At 46.0% G+C, this 19,970-nt stretch overlaps 1 long non-coding RNA gene across 1 annotated transcript in view; it reads right to left on the reverse strand.

Annotated features, from left to right (window-relative positions):
- Positions 1–19,970, reverse strand: part of LOC125774548 (uncharacterized) — a 67,771-nt gene that overhangs the window by 44,370 nt on the left and 3,431 nt on the right. Inside the window, exon 2 of the long non-coding RNA XR_007421036.1 lies at positions 11,689–11,828. This is a non-coding gene — a long non-coding RNA (uncharacterized LOC125774548). The remainder of the gene's footprint in view (positions 1–11,688; positions 11,829–19,970) is intronic.

A 19,970-nucleotide genomic window follows, 5' to 3' on the forward strand; every position in this document is an offset into this window, starting at 1 on the left:
TTAGCCAAGACACCTTAGCCAAGACACATTAGCCAAGACACCTTAGCCAAGACACCTTAGCCAAGACACCTTAGCCAAGACACATTAGCCAAGACACCTTAGCCAAGACACATTAGCCAAGACACCTTAGCCAAGACACCTTAGCCAAGACACCTTAGCCAAGACACATTAGCCAAGACACCTTAGCCAAGACACCTTAGCCAAGACACCTTAGCCAAGACACATTAGCCAAGACACCTTAGCCAAGACACCTTAGCCAAGACACCTTAGCCAAGACACATTAGCCAAGACACCTTAGCCAAGACACATTAGCCAAGACACCTTAGCCAAGACACATTAGCCAAGACACCTTAGCCAAGACACCTTAGCCAAGACACCTTAGCCAAGACACATTAGCCAAGACACCTTAGCCAAGACACCTTAGCCAAGACACCTTAGCCAAGACACATTAGCCAAGACACCTTAGCCAAGACACATTAGCGAAGACACCTTAGCCAAGACACATTAGCCAAGACACATTAGCCAAGACACATTAGCCAAAACACCTTAGCCAAGACACATTAGCCAAGACACCTTAGCCAAGACACCTTAGCCAAGACACCTTAGCCAAGACACCTTAGCCAAGACACATTAGCCAAGACACCTTAGCCAAGACACATTAGCCAAGACACCTTAGCCAAGACACATTAGCGAAGACACCTTAGCCAAGACACATTAGCCAAGACACATTAGCCAAGACACATTAGCCAAGACACATTAGCCAAGACTCCTTAGCCAAGACACATTAGCCAAGACACATTAGCCAAGACACCTTAGCCAAGACACCTTAGCCAAGACACATTAGCCAAGACACATTAGCCAAGACACCTTAGCCAAGACACCTTAGCCAAGACACATTAGCCAAGACACCTTAGCCAAGACACATTAGCCAAGACACATTAGCCAAGACACCTTAGCCAAGACACCTTAGCCAAGACACCTTAGCCAAGACACATTAGCCAAGACACCTTAGCCAAGATACATTAGCCAAGACACCTTAGCCAAGACACATTAGCGAAGACACCTTAGCCAAGACACATTAGCCAAGACACATTAGCCAAGACACATTAGCCAAGACACATTAGCCAAAACACCTTAGCCAAGACACATTAGCCAAGACACCTTAGCCAAGACACATTAGCCAAGACACATTAGCCAAGACACATTAGCCAAGACACCTTAGCCAAGACACATTAGCGAAGACACCTTAGCCAAGACACATTAGCCAAGACACCTTAGCCAAGACACATTAGCCAAGACACATTAGCCAAGACACCTTAGCCAAGACACATTAGCGAAGACACCTTAGCCAAGACACATTAGCCAAAACACATTAGCCAAGACACCTTAGCCAAGACACCTTAGCCAAGAACCTTAGCCAAGACACCTTAGCCAAGACACATTAGCCAAGACACATTAGCCAAGACACATTAGCCAAGACACCTTAGCCAAGACACCTTAGCGAAGACACCTTAGCCAAGACACATTAGCCAAGACACATTAGCTAAGACACATTAGCCAAGACACCTTAGCCATGACACATTAGCCAAGACACATTAGCCAAGACATCTAAGCCAAGACACCTTAGCCAAGACACATTAGCCAAGACACATTAGCCAAGACACCTTAACCAAGACACCTTAGCCAAGACACATTAGCCAAGACACCTTAGCCAAGACGCATTAGCCAAGGCACATTAGCCAAGACACATTAGCCAAGACACCTTAGCTAAGACACATTAGCCAAGACACATTAGCGAAGACACCTTAGCCAAGACACCTTAGCCAAGACACATTAGCCAAGACACCTTAGCCAAGACACATTAGCCAAGACACCTTAGCCAAGACACCTTAGCCAAGACACATTAGCCAAGACACCTTAGCCAAGACACATTAGCCAAGACACATTAGCCAAGACACCTTAGCCAAGACACCTTAGCCAAGACACATTAGCCAAGACACCTTAGCCAAGACACATTAGCCAAGACACATTAGCCAAGACACCTTAGCCAAGACACCTTAGCCAAGACACCTTAGCCAAGACACATTAGCCAAGACACATTAGCCAAGACACATTAGCCAAGACACCTTAGCCAAGACACCTTAGCGAAGACAGCTTAGCCAAGACACATTAGCCAAGACACATTAGCTAAGACACATTAGCCAAGACACCTTAGCCATGACACATTAGCCAAGACACATTAGCCAAGACATCTAAGCCAAGACACCTGAGCCAAGACACATTAGCCAAGACACATTAGCCAAGACACCTTAACCAAGACACATTAGCCAAGACACATTAGCCAAGACACCTTAGCCAAGACACCTTAGCCAAGACACATTAGCCAAGACACATTAGCCAAGACACCTTAGCCAAGACACATTAGCGAAGACACCTTAGCCAAGACACATTAGCCAAGACACATTAGCCAAGACACATTAGCCAAGACACCTTAGCCAAGACACATTAGCCAAGACACATTAGCCAAGACACATTAGCCAAGACACCTTAGCCAAGACACATTAGCCAATACACATTAGCCAAGACACCTTAGCCAAGACACATTAGCCAAGACACCTTAGCCAAGACACCTTAGCCAAGACACATTAGCCAAGACACATTAGCCAAGACACATTAGCCAAGACACATTAGCCAAGACACCTTAGCCAAGACACATTAGCCAAGACACCTTAGCCAAGACACATTAGCCAAGACACATTAGCCAAGACACATTAGCCAAGACACCTTAGCCAAGACACCTTAGCCAAGACACCTTAGCCAAGACACATTGTCCAAGACACATTAGCCGAGACACCTTAGCCAAGACAACTTAGCCAAGACACATTAGCCAAGACACATTAGCCAAGACACCTTAGCCAAGACACCTTAGCCAAGACACATTAGCCAAGACACCTTAGCCAAGACACATTAGCCAAGACACCTTAGCCAAGACACCTTAGCCAAGACACATTAGCCAAGACACATTAGCGAAGACACCTTAGCCAAGACACATTAGCCAAGACACCTTAGCCAAGACACATTAGCGAAGACACCTTAGCCAAGACACATTAGCCAAGACACATTAGCCAAGACACATTAGCCAAGACACCTTAGCCAAGACACATTAGCCAAGACACATTAGCGAAGACACCTTAGCCAAGACATATTAGCCAAGACACATTAGCCAAGACACATTAGCCAAGACACATTAGCCAAGACACCTTAGCCAAGACACATTAGCCAAGACACATTAGCCAAGACACATTAGCCAAGACACCTTAGCCAAGACACATTAGCCAAGACTCATTAGCCAAGACACCTTAGCCAAGACACATTAGCGAAGACACCTTAGCCAAGAAACCTTAGCCAAGACACATTAGCCAAGACACCTTAGCCAAGACACATTAGCCAAGACACATTAGCCAAGACACCTTAGCCAAGACACCTTAGCCAAGACACATTAGCGAAGACACCTTAGCCAAGACACATTAGCCAAGACACATTAGCCAAGACACCTTAGCCAAGACACCTTAGCCAAGACACCTTAGCCAAGACACATTAGCCAAGACACATTAGCCAAGACACATTAGCCAAGACACCTTAGCCAAGACACATTAGCGAAGACACCTTAGCCAAGACACATTAGCCAAGACACATTAGCCAAGACACCTTAGCCAAGACACGTAAGCTAAGACACATTAGCCAAGACACCTTAGCCATGACACATTAGCCAAGACACATTAGTCAAGACATCTAAGCCAAGACACCTTAGCCAAGAAACATTAGCCAAGACACATTAGCCAAGACACCTTAACCAAGACACCTTAGCCAAGACACATTAGCCAAGACACCTTAGCCAAGACACATTAGCCAAGACACATTAGCCAAGACACCTTAGCCAAGACACCTTAGCCAAGTTACATTAGCCAAGACACCTTAGCCAAGACACATTAGCCAAGACACCTTAGCCAAGACACATTAGCGAAGACACCTTAGCCAAGACACCTTAGCCAAGACACATTAGCCAAGACACATTAGCCAAGACACCTTAGCCAAGACACCTTAGCCAAGACACCTTAGCCAAGACACCTTAGCCAAGACACCTTAGCCAAGACACATTAGCCAAGACACATTAGCCAAGACACATTAGCCAAGACACCTTAGCCAAGACACCTTAGCCAAGACATCTTAGCCAAGACACCTTAGCCAAGACACCTTAGCCAAGACACATTAGCCAAGACACCTTAGCCAAGACACATTAGCCAAGACACCTTAGCCAAGACACCTTAGCCAAGACACATTAGCCAAGACACATTAGCCAAGACACATTAGCCAAGACACCTTAGCCAAGACACCTTAGCCAAGACACATTAGCCAAGACACATTAGCCAAGACACATTAGCCAAGACACCTTAGCCATGACACCTTAGCCAAGACATCTTAGCCAAGACACATTAGCCAAGACACATTAGCCAAGACACCTTAACCAAGACACCTTAGCCAAGACACATTAGCCAAGACACCTTAGCCAAGACACATTAGCCAAGACACATTAGCCAAGACACCTTAGCCAAGACACCTTAGCCAAGTTACATTAGCCAAGACACATTAGCCAAGACACCTTAGCTAAGACACATTAGCGAAGACACCTTAGCCAAGACACCTTAGCCAAGACACATTAGCCAAGACACATTAGCCAAGACACCTTAGCCAAGACACCTTAGCCAAGACACCTTAGCCAAGACACCTTAGCCAAGACACCTTAGCCAAGACACCTTAGCCAAGACACATTAGCCAAGACACATTAGCCAAGACACATTGGCCAAGACACCTTAGCCAAGACACCTTAGCCAAGACACCTTAGCCAAGACACCTTAGCCAAGACACCTTAGCCAAGACACCTTAGCCAAGACACATTAGCCAAGACACCTTAGCCAAGACACATTAGCCAAGACACCTTAGCCAAGACACCTTAGCCAAGACACATTAGCCAAGACACATTAGCCAAGACACATTAGCCAAGACACCTTAGCCAAGACACCTTAGCCAAGACACATTAGCCAAGACACATTAGCCAAGACACCTTAGCCATGACACCTTAGCCAAGACACATTAGCCAAGACACCTTAGCCAAGACACCTTAGCCAAGACACCTTAGCCAAGACACATTAGCCAAGACACCTTAGCCAAGACACATTAGCCAAGACACATTAGCCAAGACACCTTAGCCAAGACACCTTAGCCAAGACACATTAGCCAAGACACCTTAGCCAAGACACATTAGCCAAGACACATTAGCCAAGACACCTTAGCCAAGACACATTAGCCAAGACACATTAGCCAAGACACCTTAGCCAAGACACATTAGCCAAGACACCTTAGCCAAGACACCTTAGCGAAGACACCTTAGCCAAGACACATTAGCCAAGACACATTAGCAAAGACACATTAGCCAAGACACATTAGCCAAGACACATTAGCCAAGACACCTTAGCCAATACACATTAGCCAAGACACATTAGCCAAGACACCTTAGCCAAGACACCTTAGCAAAGACACATTAACCAAGACACATTAGCCAAGACACATTTTCCAAGACACATTAGCCAAGACACATTAGCCAAGACACATTAGCCAAGACACCTTAGCCAAGACACCTTAGCCAAGACACCTTAGCCAAGACACATTAGCCAAGACTCCTTAGCCAAGACATCTTAGCCAAGACACCTTAGCCAAGACACATTAGCCAATACACTTTAGCTTAGACACATTAGCCAAGACACATTAGCCCAGACACCTTAGCCAAGACACCTTAGCCAAGACACCTTAGCCAAGACACATTAGCCAAGACACCTTAGCCAAGACACATTAGCGAAGACACCTTAGCCAAGACACCTTAGCCAAGACACCTTAGCCAAGACACATTAGCCAAGACACATTAGCCAAGACACCTTAGCCAAGACACCTTAGCCAAGACACCTTAGCCAAGACACATTAGCCAAGACACATTAGCCAAGACACATTAGCCAAGACACCTTAGCCAAGACACCTTAGCCAAGACACCTTAGCCAAGACACCTTAGCCAAGACACCTTAGCCAAGACACATTAGCCAAGACACATTAGCTAAGACACCTTAGCCAAGACACATTAGCCAAGACACCTTAGCCAAGACACCTTAGCCAGGACACATTAGCCAAGACACATTAGCCAAGACACATTAGCCAAGACACCTTAGCCAAGACACCTTAGCCAAGACACATTAGCCAAGACACATTAGCCAAGACACATTAGCCAAGACACCTTAGCCATGACACCTTAGCCAAGACATCTTAGCCAAGACACATTAGCCAAAACACATTAGCCAAGACACCTTAACCAAGACACCTTAGCCAAGACACCTTAGCCAAGACACATTAGCCAAGACACATTAGCCAAGACACCTTAGCCAAGACACCTTAGCCAAGTTACATTAGCCAAGACACATTAGCCAAGACACATTAGCCAAGACACCTTAGCCAAGACACATTAGCGAAGACACCTTAGCCAAGACACCTTAGCCAAGACACATTAGCCAAGACACATTAGCCAAGACACCTTAGCCAAGACACCTTAGCCAAGACACCTTAGCCAAGACACCTTAGCCAAGACACCTTAGCCAAGACACCTTAGCCAAGACACATTAGCCAAGACACATTAGCCAAGACACATTAGCCAAGACACCTTAGCCAAGACACCTTAGCCAAGACACCTTAGCCAAGACACCTTAGCCAAGACACCTTAGCCAAGACACATTAGCCAAGACACATTAGCCAAGACACCTTAGCCAAGACACATTAGCCAAGACACCTTAGCCAAGACACCTTAGCCAAGACACATTAGCCAAGACACATTAGCCAAGACACATTAGCCAAGACACATTAGCCAAGACACCTTAGCCAAGACACATTAGCCAAGACACATTAGCCAAGACACATTAGCCAAGACACCTTAGCCATGACACCTTAGCCAAGACATCTTAGCCAAGACACCTTAGCCAAGACACATTAGCCAAGACACATTAGCCAAGACACCTTAGCCAAGACACCTTAGCCAAGACACCTTAGCCAAGACACATTAGCCAAGACACATTAGCCAAGACACCTTAGCCAAGACACCTTAGCCAAGACACATTAGCCAAGACATCTTAGCCAAGACACCTTAGCCAAGACACATTAGCCAAGACACATTAGCCAAGACACCTTAGCCAAGACATCTTAGCCAAGACACCTTAGCCAAGACACATTAGCCAAGACACATTAGCCAAGACACCTTAGCCAAGACACCTTAGCCAAGACACCTTAGCCAAGACACATTAGCCAAGACACATTAGCCAAGACACCTTAGCCAAGACACCTTAGCCAAGACACATTAGCCAAGACATCTTAGCCAAGACACCTTAGCCAAGACACATTAGCCAAGACACATTAGCCAAGACACCTTAGCCAAGACACCTTAGCCAAGACACATTAGCCAAGACACCTTAGCCAAGACACCTTAGCCAAGACACATTAGCCAAGACACATTAGCCAAGACACCTTAGCCAAGACACCTTAGCCAACACACATTAACCAAGACACATTAGCCAAGACACATTGGCCAGGACACATTAGCCAAGACACATTAGCCAAGACACATTAGCCAAGACACCTTAGCCAAGACACCTTAGCCAAGACACCTTAGCCAAGACACATTAGCCAAGACTCCTTAGCCAAGACATCTTAGCCAAGACACCTTAGCCAAGACACATTAGCCAATACACTTTAGCTTAGACACATTAGCCAAGACACATTAGCCCAGACACCTTAGCCAAAACACCTTAGCCAAGACACATTAGCCAAGACACCTTAGCCAAGACACATTAGCCAAGACACCTTAGCCAAGACACCTTAGCCAAGACACCTTAGCCAAGACACATTAGCCAAGACACATTAGCCAAGACACATTAGCCAAGACACATTAGCCAAGACACATTAGCCAAGACACATTAGCCAAGACACCTTAGCCAATACACATTAGCCAAGACACATTAGCCAAGACACATTAGCCAAGACACATTAGCCAAGACACCTTAGCCAAGACACATTAGCCAAGACACATTAGCCAAGACGCCTTAGCCAAGACACATTAGCCAAGACACATTAGTAAAGACACCTTAGCCAAGACACCTTAGCCAAGACACATTAGCCAAGACACATTAGCCAAGACACCTTAGCCAAGACACCTTAGCCAAGACACATTAGCCGAGACACCTTAGCCAAGACATCTTAGCCAAGACACCTTAGCCAAGACACATTAGCCAATACACTTTAGCTTAGACACATTAGCCAAGACACATTAGCCCAGACACCTTAGCCAAGACACCTTAGCCAAGACACCTTAGCCAAGACACATTAGCCAAGACACCTTAGCCAAGACACATTAGCCAAGACACCTTAGCCAAGACACCTTAGCCAAGACACAATAGCCAAGACACATTAGCCAAGACACATTAGCCAAGACACCTTAGCCAAGACACCTTAGCCAAGACACCTTAGCCAAGACACATTAGCCAAGACACATTAGCCAAGACACATTAGCCAAGACACCTCAGCCAAGACACATTAGCCCAGACACCTTAGCCAAGACACCTTAGCCAAGACACCTTAGCCAAGACACATTAGCCAAGACACATTAGCCAAGACACCTTAGCCAAGACACCTTAGCCAAGACACCTTAGCCAAGACACCTTAGCCAAGACACCTTAGCCAAGACACATTAGCCAAGACACATTAGCCAAGACACATTAGCCAAGACACCTTAGCCAAGACACATTAGCCAAGACACCTTAGCCAAGACACCTTAGCCAAGACACATTAGCCAAGACACATTAGCCAAGACACATTAGCCAAGACACCTTAGCCAAGACACCTTAGCCAAGACACATTAGCCAAGACACATTAGCCAAGACACATTAGCCAAGACACCTTAGCCATGACACCTTAGCCAAGACATCTTAGCCAAGACACATTAGCCAAGACACATTAGCCAAGACACCTTAGCCAAGACACCTTAGCCAAGACACCTTAGCCAAGACACCTTAGCCAAGACACCTTAGCCAAGACACATTAGCCAAGTTACATTAGCCAAGACACCTTAGCCAAGACACATTAGCCAAGACACCTTAGCCAAGACACATTAGCCAAGACACATTAGCCAAGACACCTTAGCCAAGACACCTTAGCCAAGACACATTAGCCAAGACACCTTAGCCAAGACACATTAGCCAAGACACCTTAGCCAAGACACCTTAGCCAAGACACCTTAGCCAAGACACATTAGCCAATACACTTTAGCTTAGACACATTAGCCAAGACACATTAGCCCAGACACATTAGCCAAGACACATTAGCCAAGACACATTAGCCAAGACACCTTAGCCAATACACATTAGCCAAGACACATTAGCCAAGACACCTTAGCCAAGACACCTTAGCCAAGACACATTAACCAAGACACATTAGCCAAGACACATTGGCCAAGACACATTAGCCAAGACACATTAGCCAAGACACATTAGCCAAGACACCTTAGCCAAGACACCTTAGCCAAGACACCTTAGCGAAGACACCTTAGCCAAGACTCCTTAGCCAAGACATCTTAGCCAAGACACCTTAGAAAAGACACATTAGCCAATACACTTTAGCTTAGACACATTAGCCAAGACACATTAGCCCAGACACCTTAGCCAAGACACCTTAGCCAAGACACCTTAGCCAAGACACATTAGCCAAGACACCTTAGCCAAGACACATTAGCCAAGACACCTTAGCCAAGACACCTTAGCCAAGACACATTAGCCAAGACACATTAGCCAAGACACATTAGCCAAGACACCTTAGCCAAGACACCTTAGCCAAGACACCTTAGCCAAGACACATTAGCCAAGACACATTAGCCAAGACACATTAGCCAAGACACATTAGCCAAGACACCTCAGCCAAGACACATTAGCGAAGACACCTTAGCCAAGACACATTAGCCAAGACACATTAGCCAAGACACCTTTGCCAAGACACATTAGCCAAGACACATTAGCCAAGACGCCTTAGCCAAGACACATTAGCCAAGACACATTAGTAAAGACACCTTAGCCAAGACACCTTAGCCAAGACACATTAGCCAAGACACCTTAGCCAAGACACCTTAGCCAAGACACCTTAGCCAAGACACATTAGCCGAGACACCTTAGCCAAGACATCTTAGCCAAGACACCTTAGCCAAGACACATTAGCCAATACACTTTAGCTTAGACACATTAGCCAAGACACATTAGCCAATACACCTTAGCCAAGACACCTTAGCCAAGACACCTTAGCCAAGACACATTAGCCAAGACACATTAGCCAAGACACATTAGCCAAGACACATTAGCCCAGACACCTTAGCCAAGACACCTTAGCCAAGACACCTTAGCCAAGACACATTAGCCAAGACACATTAGCCAAGACACATTAGCCAAGACACATTAGCCAAGACACATTAGCCAAGACACCTTAGCCAAGACACATTAGCCAAGACACATTAGCCAAGACACCTTAGCCAAGACACCTTAGCCAAGACACATTAGCCAAGACACCTTAGCCAAGACACATTAGCCAAGACACCTTAGCCAAGACACCTTAGCCAAGACACCTTAGCCAAGACACATTAGCCAAGACACATAAGCCAAGACACATTAGCCAAGACACATTAGCCAAGACACATTAGCCAAGACACCTTAGCCAATACACATTAGCCAAGACACATTAGCCAAGACACCTTAGCCAAGACACCTTAGCCAAGACACATTAACCAAGACACATTAGCCAAGACACATTGGCCAAGACACATTAGCCAAGACACATTAGCCAAGACACATTAGCCAAGACACCTTAGCCAAGACACCTTAGCGAAGACACCTTAGCCAAGACACCTTAGCCAAGACACATTAGCCAAGACACATTAGCCAAGACACCTTAGCCAAGACACCTTAGCCAAGACACCTTAGCCAAGACACCTTAGCCAAGACACCTTAGCCAAGACACCTTAGCCAAGACACATTAGCCAAGACACATTAGCCAAGACACATTGGCCAAGACACATTAGCCAAGACACATTAGCCAAGACACATTAGCCAAGACACCTTAGCCAAGACACCTTAGCCAAGACACCTTAGCCAAGACACATTAGCCAAGACTCCTTAGCCAAGACATCTTAGCCAAGACACCTTAGCCAAGACACATTAGCCAATACACTTTAGCTTAGACACATTAGCCAAGACACATTAGCCCAGACACATTAGACAAGACACCTTAGCCAAGACACATTAGCCAAGACACATTAGCCAAGACACCTTAGCCAAGACACATTAGCCAAGACACATTAACCAAGACACATTAGCCAAGACACATTGGCCAAGACACATTAGCCAAGACACATTAGCCAAAACACATTAGCCAAGACACCTTAGCCAAGACACCTTAGCCAAGACACCTTAGCCAAGACACATTAGCCAAGACTCCTTAGCCAAGACATCTTAGCCAAGACACCTTAGCCAAGACACATTAGCCAATACACTTTAGCTTAGACACATTAGCCAAGACACATTAGCCCAGACACATTAGCCAAGACACCTTAGCCAAGACACATTAGCCAAGACACATTAGCCAAGACACCTTAGCCAAGACACATTAGCCAAGACACATTAGCCAAGGCACCTTAGCCAAGACACCTTAGCCAAGACACATTAGCCAAGACACCTTAGCCAAGACACATTAGCCAAGACACCTTAGCCAAGACACCTTAGCCAAGACACCTTAGCCAAGACACATTAGCCAAGACACATAAGCCAAGACACATTAGCCAAGACACATTAGCCAAGACACATTAGCCAAGACACCTTAGCCAATACACATTAGCCAAGACACATTAGCCAAGACACCTTAGCCAAGACACCTTAGCCAAGACACATTAACCAAGACACATTAGCCAAGACACATTGGCCAAGACACATTAGCCAAGACACATTAGCCAAGACACATTAGCCAAGACACCTTAGCCAAGACACATTAGCGAAGACACCTTAGCCAAGACACCTTAGCCAAGACACATTAGCCAAGACACATTAGCCAAGACACCTTAGCCAAGACACCTTAGCCAAGACACCTTAGCCAAGACACCTTAGCCAAGACACCTTAGCCAAGACACATTAGCCAAGACACATTAGCCAAGACACATTAGCCAAGACACCTTAGCCAAGACACCTTAGCCAAGACACCTTAGCCAAGACACATTAGCCAAGACACATTAGCCAAGACACCTTAGCCAAGACACATTAGCCAAGACACCTTAGCCAAGACACCTTAGCCAAGACACATTAGCCAAGACACATTAGCCAAGACACATTAGCCAAGACACCTTAGCCAAGACACCTTAGCCAAGACACATTAGCCAAGACACATTAGCCAACACACATTAGCCAAGACACCTTAGCCATGACACCTTAGCCAAGACATCTTAGCCAAGACACATTAGCCAAGACACATTAGCCAAGACACATTAGCCAAGACACCTTAGCCAAGACACCTTAGCCAAGACACATTAGCCAAGACATCTTAGCCAAGACACCTTAGCCAAGACACATTAGCCAAGACACATTAGCCAAGACACCTTAGCCAAGACACCTTAGCCAAGACACATTAGCCAAGACACCTTAGCCAAGACACCTTAGCCAAGACACATTAGCCAAGACACATTAGCCAAGACACCTTAGCCAAGACACCTTAGCCAAGACACATTAGCCAAGACACATTAGCCAAGACACATTAGCCAAGACACATTAGCCAAGACACATTAGCCAAGACACATTAGCCAAGACACCTTAGCCAAGACACCTTAGCCAAGACACCTTAGCCAAGACACATTAGCCAAGACTCCTTAGCCAAGACATCTTAGCCAAGACACCTTAGCCAAGACACATTAGCCAATACACTTTAGCTTAGACACATTAGCCAAGACACATTAGCCCAGACACCTTAGCCAAGACACCTTAGCCAAGACACATTAGCCAAGACACCTTAGCCAAGACACATTAGCCAAGACACCTTAGCCAAGACACCTTAGCCAAGACACCTTAGCCAAGACACATTAGCCAAGACACATTAGCCAAGACACATTAGCCAAGACACATTAGCCAAGACACATTAGCCAAGACACATTAGCCAAGACACCTTAGCCAATACACATTAGCCAAGACACATTAGCCAAGACACATTAGCCAAGACACATTAGCCAAGACACCTTAGCCAAGACACATTAGCCAAGACACATTAGCCAAGACGCCTTAGCCAAGACACATTAGCCAAGACACATTAGTAAAGACACCTTAGCCAAGACACCTTAGCCAAGACACATTAGCCAAGACACATTAGCCAAGACACCTTAGCCAAGACACCTTAGCCAAGACACATTAGCCGAGACACCTTAGCCAAGACATCTTAGCCAAGACACCTTAGCCAAGACACATTAGCCAATACACTTTAGCTTAGACACATTAGCCAAGACACATTAGCCCAGACACCTTAGCCAAGACACCTTAGCCAAGACACCTTAGCCAAGACACATTAGCCAAGACACCTTAGCCAAGACACATTAGCCAAGACACCTTAGCCAAGACACCTTAGCCAAGACACATTAGCCAAGACACATTAGCCAAGACACATTAGCCAAGACACCTTAGCCAAGACACCTTAGCCAAGACACCTTAGCCAAGACACATTAGCCAAGACACATTAGCCAAGACACATTAGCCAAGACACATTAGCCAAGACACATTAGCCCAGACACCTTAGCCAAGACACCTTAGCCAAGACACCTTAGCCAAGACACATTAGCCAAGACACATTAGCCAAGACACCTTAGCCAAGACACCTTAGCCAAGACACCTTAGCCAAGACACCTTAGCCAAGACACCTTAGCCAAGACACATTAGCCAAGACACATTAGCCAAGACACCTTAGCCAAGACACATTAGCCAAGACACCTTAGCCAAGACACCTTAGCCAAGACACATTAGCCAAGACACATTAGCCAAGACACATTAGCCAAGACACCTTAGCCAAGACACCTTAGCCAAGACACATTAGCCAAGACACATTAGCCAAGACACCTTAGCCAAGACACATTAGCCAAGACACCTTAGCCAAGACACCTTAGCCAAGACACCTTAGCCAAGACACATTAGCCAAGTTACATTAGCCAAGACACCTTAGCCAAGACACATTAGCCAAGACACCTTAGCCAAGACACCTTAGCCAAGACACCTTAGCCAAGACACATTAGCCAAGACACATTAGCCAAGACACCTTAGCCAAGACACCTTAGCCAAGACACCTTAGCCAAGACACATTAGCCAATACACTTTAGCTTAGACACATTAGCCAAGACACATTAGCCCAGACACATTAGCCAAGACACATTAGCCAAGACACATTAGCCAAGACACCTTAGCCAATACACATTAGCCAAGACACATTAGCCAAGACACCTTAGCCAAGACACCTTAGCCAAGACACATTAACCAAGACACATTAGCCAAGACACATTGGCCAAGACACATTAGCCAAGACACATTAGCCAAGACACATTAGCCATGACACCTTAGCCAAGACACCTTAGCCAAGACACTTTAGCGAAGACACCTTAGCCAAGACTCCTTAGCCAAGACATCTTAGCCAAGACACCTTAGCCAAGACACATTAGCCAATACACTTTAGCTTAGACACATTAGCCAAGACACATTAGCCCAGACACCTTAGCCAAGACACCTTAGCCAAGACACCTTAGCCAAGACATCTTAGCCAAGACACCTTAGCCAAGACACCTTAGCCAAGACACCTTAGCCAAGACACATTAGCCAAGACACATTAGCCAAGACACATTAGCCAAGACACCTTAGCCAAGACACCTTAGCCAAGACACCTTAGCCAAGACACATTAGCCAAGACACATTAGCCAAGACACATTAGCCAAGACACCTCAGCCAAGACACATTAGCGAAGACACCTTAGCCAAGACACATTAGCCAAGACACATTAGCCAAGACACCTTAGCCAAGACACATTAGCCAAGACACATTAGCCAAGACGCCTTAGCCAAGACACATTAGCCAAGACACATTAGCCAAGACACCTTAGCCAAGACACCTTAGCCAAGACACATTAGCCGAGACACCTTAGCCAAGACATCTTAGCCAAGACACCTTAGCCAAGACACATTAGCCAATACACTTTAGCTTAGACACATTAGCCAAGACACATTAGCCCAGACACCTTAGCCAAGACACCTTAGCCAAGACACCTTAGCCAAGACACATTAGCCAAGACACATTAGCCAAGACACATTAGCCAAGACACATTAGCCCAGACACCTTAGCCAAGACACCTTAGCCAAGACACCTTAGCCAAGACACATTAGCCAAGACACATTAGCCAAGACACATTAGCCAAGACACATTAGCCAAGACACATTAGCCAAGACACCTTAGCCAATACACATTAGCCAAGACACATTAGCCAAGACACCTTAGCCAAGACACCTTAGCCAAGACACATTAACCAAGACACATTAGCCAAGACACATTGGCCAAGACACATTAGCCAAGACACATTAGCCAAGACACATTAGCCAAGACACCTTAGCCAAGACACCTTAGCCAAGACACCTTAGCCAAGACACATTAGCCAAGACTCCTTAGCCAAGACATCTTAGCCAAGACACCTTAGCCAAGACACATTAGCCAATACACTTTAGCTTAGACACATTAGCCAAGACACATTAGCCCAGACACATTAGCCAAGACACCTTAGCCAAGACACATTAGCCAAGACACATTAGCCAAGACACCTTAGCCAAGACACATTAGCCAAGACACATTAGCCAAGGCACCTTAGCCAAGACACCTTAGCCAAGACACATTAGCCAAGACACCTTAGCCAAGACACATTAGCCAAGACACCTTAGCCAAGACACCTTAGCCAAGACACCTTAGCCAAGACACATTAGCCAAGACACATAAGCCAAGACACATTAGCCAAGACACATTAGCCAAGACACATTAGCCAAGACACCTTATCCAATACACATTAGCCAAGACACATTAGCCAAGACACCTTAGCCAAGACACCTTAGCCAAGACACATTAACCAAGACACATTAGCCAAGACACATTGGCCAAGACACATTAGCCAAGACACATTAGCCAAGACACATTAGCCAAGACACCTTAGCCAAGACACCTTAGCCAAGACACCTTAGCCAAGACACCTTAGCCAAGACACATTAGCCAAGACTCCTTAGCCAAGACATCTTAGCCAAGACACCTTAGCCAAGACACATTAGCCAATACACTTTAGCTTAGACACATTAGCCAAGACACATTAGCCCAGACACCTTAGCCAAGACACCTTAGCCAAGACACCTTAGCCAAGACACATTAGCCAAGACACCTTAGCCAAGACACATTAGCCAAGACACCTTAGCCAAGACACCTTAGCCAAGACACATTAGCCAAGACACATTAGCCAAGACACATTAGCCAAGACACCTTAGCCAAGACACCTTAGCCAAGACACCTTAGCCAAGACACATTAGCCAAGACACATTAGCCAAGACACATTAGCCAAGACACCTCAGCCAAGACACATTAGCGAAGACACCTTAGCCAAGACACATTAGCCAAGACACATTAGCCAAGACACCTTAGCCAAGACACATTAGCCAAGACACATTAGCCAAGACGCCTTAGCCAAGACACATTAGCCAAGACACATTAGTAAAGACACCTTAGCCAAGACACCTTAGCCAAGACACATTAGCCAAGACACATTAGCCAAGACACCTTAGCCAAGACACCTTAGCCAAGACACATTAGCCGAGACACCTTAGCCAAGACACCTTAGCCAAGACACATTAGCCAAGACACATTAGCCAAGACACCTTAGCCAAGACACCTTAGCCAAGACACATTAGTCGAGACACCTTAGCCAAGACACCTTAGCCGAGACACCTTAGCCAAGACACATTAGCCAAGACACATTAGCCAAGACACCTTAGCCAAGACACCTTAGCCAAGACACCTTAGCCAAGACACATTAGCCAAGACACCTTAGCCAAGACACCTTAGCCAAGACACATTAGCCAAGACACCTTAGCCAAGACACATTAGCCAAGACACCTTAGCCAAGACACATTAGCCAAGACACATTAGCCAAGACACCTTAGCCAAGACACCTTAGCCAAGTTATATTAGCCAAGACACCTTAGCCAAGACACATAAGCCAAGACACCTTAGCCAAGACACATTAGCGAAGACACCTTAGCCAAGACACCTTAGCCAAGACACATTAGCCAAGACACATTAGCCAAGACACCTTAGCCAAGACACCTTAGCCAAGACACCTTAGCCAAGACACATTAGCCAAGACACATTAGCCAAGACACCTTAGCCAAGACACCTTAGCCAAGACACCTTAGCCAAGACACCTTAGCCAAGACACCTTAGCCAAGACACATTAGCCAAGACACATTAGCCAAGACACCTTAGCCAAGACACATTAGCCAAGACACCTTAGCCAAGACACCTTAGCCAAGACACATTAGCCAAGACACATTAGCCAAGACACCTTAGCCAAGACACATTAGCCAAGACACATTAGCCAAGACACCTTAGCCAAGACACCTTAGCCAAGACACATTAGTCGAGACACCTTAGCCAAGACACCTTAGCCGAGACACCTTAGCCAAGACACATTAGCCAAGACACATTAGCCAAGACACCTTAGCCAAGACACCTTAGCCAAGACACCTTAGCCAAGACACATTAGCCAAGACACCTTAGCCAAGACACCTTAGCCAAGACACCTTAGCCAAGACACCTTAGCCAAGACACATTAGCCAAGACACATTAGCCAAGACACCTTAGCCAAGACACCTTAGCCAAGACACATTAGCCAAGACACATTAGCCAAGACACATTAGCCAAGACACCTTAGCCAAGACACCTTAGCCAAGACATCTTAGCCAAGACACATTAGCCAAGACACATTAGCCAAGACACCTTAACCAAGACACCTTAGCCAAGACACATTAGCCAAGACACCTTAGCCAAGACACATTAGCCAAGACACATTAGCCAAGACACCTTAGCCAAAACACCTTAGCCAAGTTACATTAGCCAATACACTTTAGCTTAGACACATTAGCCAAGACACCTTAGCCAAGACACATTAGCCAAGACACCTTAGCCAAGACACCTTAGCCAAGACACATTAGCCAAGACACATTAGCCAAGACACCTTAGCCAAGACACATTAGCCAAGACACATTAGCCAAGACACCTTAGCCAAGACACCCTAGCCAAGACACATTAGTCGAGACACCTTAGCCAAGACACCTTAGCCGAGACACCTTAGCCAAGACACATTAGCCAAGACACATTAGCCAAGACACCTTAGCCAAGACACCTTAGCCAAGACACCTTAGCCAAGACACATTAGCCAAGACACCTTAGCCAAGACACCTTAGCCAAGACACCTTAGCCAAGACACCTTAGCCAAGACACATTAGCCAAGACACATTAGCCAAGACACATTAGCCAAGACACCTTAGCCAAGACACATTAGCCAAGACACATTAGCCAAGACACATTAGCCAAGACACCTTAGCCATGACACCTTAGCCAAGACATCTTAGCCAAGACACATTAGCCAAGACACATTAGCCAAGACACCTTAACCAAGACACCTTAGCCAAGACACATTAGCCAAGACACCTTAGCCAAGACACATTAGCCAAGACACATTAGCCAAGACACCTTAGCCAAAACACCTTAGCCAAGTTACATTAGCCAAGACACCTTAGCCAAGACACATTAGCCAAGACACCTTAGCCAAGACACATTAGCGAAGACACCTTAGCCAAGACACCTTAGCCAAGACACATTAGCCAAGACACATTAGCCAAGACACCTTAGCCAAGACACCTTAGCCAAGACACCTTAGCCAAGACACATTAGCCAAGACACATTAGCCAAGACACATTAGCCAAGACACCTTAGCCAAGACACCTTAGCCAAGACACCTTAGCCAAGACACCTTAGCCAAGACACCTTAGCCCAGACACATTAGCCAAGACACATTAGCCAAGACACCTTAGCCAAGACACATTAGCCAAGACACCTTAGCCAAGACACCTTAGCCAAGACACATTAGCCAAGACACATTAGCCAAGACACATTAGCCAAGACACATTAGCCAAGACACCTTAGCCAAGACACATTAGCCAAGACACCTTAGCCAAGACACATTAGCCAAGACACATTAGCCAAGACACATTAGCCAAGACACATTAGCCAAGACACCTTAGCCATGACACCTTAGCCAAGACATCTTAGCCAAGACACATTAGCCAAGACACATTAGCCAAGACACCTTAACCAAGACACCTTAGCCAAGACACCTTAGCCAAGACACCTTAGCCAAGACACATTAGCCAAGACACATTAGCCAAGACACCTTAGCCAAGACACCTTAGCCAAGTTACATTAGCCAAGACACCTTAGCCAAGACACATTAGCCAAGACACCTTAGCCAAGACACATTAGCGAAGACACCTTAGCCAAGACACCTTAGCCAAGACACATTAGCCAAGACACATTAGCCAAGACACCTTAGCCAAGACACCTTAGCCAAGACACCTTAGCCAAGACACCTTAGCCAAGACACCTTAGCCAAGACACATAAGCCAAGACACATTAGCCAAGACACATTAGCCAAGACACCTTAGCCAAGACACCTTAGCCAAGACACCTTAGCCA

Source organism: Anopheles funestus, unplaced genomic scaffold (assembly GCF_943734845.2).
Source record: "Anopheles funestus unplaced genomic scaffold, idAnoFuneDA-416_04 scaffold_27_ctg1, whole genome shotgun sequence".
Classification (NCBI taxonomy): domain Eukaryota; kingdom Metazoa; phylum Arthropoda; class Insecta; order Diptera; family Culicidae; genus Anopheles; species Anopheles funestus.